The following is an 824-nucleotide window of genomic DNA, read 5'->3' as shown; positions in this document are numbered from 1 at the left end:
AAACACAAAGTTACTTCACCAGCATCAGAGGACTAGACAGAAAACAGCAGTGGCACCATGAGACAGCAATCTGTAGGTGACAACGCTCTTGCCAGCAATGTCAAGTCCTCTTTCCAGCCCTGCAGATGCAGGAGATAAGGCCTCAGCTCCAAACATTATCATAATTATAAAACTGCTTGCTCTAATGAAACCGAACTTTACAGATTACTTGACAACCAGACCCATTTTTAAACAACAAATGCTGATGGGAAGTTGGTCAAAAGCTTCAGAATGGATGTATGGATGGTAGGAGAAACTTCTCGTATTATTTTGTATAACTCACCAGTATTATGCTGTGCACACATCTCAGGAATACAATAGCCTTTCATTGAGCGGATGAACCAACAAGCATTCAATTCAAATGACTTAGTCATTACCAAAAATTTTAAAATGAACCAATAAAGATAATTAGTGAAAGGAGGACAGAAAGGATTAATACCATCCAAATACCAGTGTATTTAATGAATTAGCAAAATGAATTGTTACTATCTCAGTAACAGCTTTTCAAAATTAGAGCTGTATCAGGAGTTTTTAAAAATTAAAGCATTGCAAGTTTTCCAGAATGGGAAAGACGATCAAACCTGTCAAGATACACACCAAGGGTGAAGGATGTAGGAAGTGGAATTAGACCTAATATTTTGTATGGTCAAAAGATTAGTTTCAAATTTAAAAGACAACAATTTTGACAAGCTAAATTTTAAATGCACGTTCTACAGAAGTTGTACTTTTCAGTTCCTTCTTTTGTTGTCAGAAAATATCTATATATCCACGGACATACGCACATG

This window comes from Mycteria americana, chromosome 1 (assembly GCF_035582795.1).
Source record: "Mycteria americana isolate JAX WOST 10 ecotype Jacksonville Zoo and Gardens chromosome 1, USCA_MyAme_1.0, whole genome shotgun sequence".
NCBI classification, from domain to species: domain Eukaryota; kingdom Metazoa; phylum Chordata; class Aves; order Ciconiiformes; family Ciconiidae; genus Mycteria; species Mycteria americana.
This window is presented reverse-complemented; position numbering follows the sequence as displayed.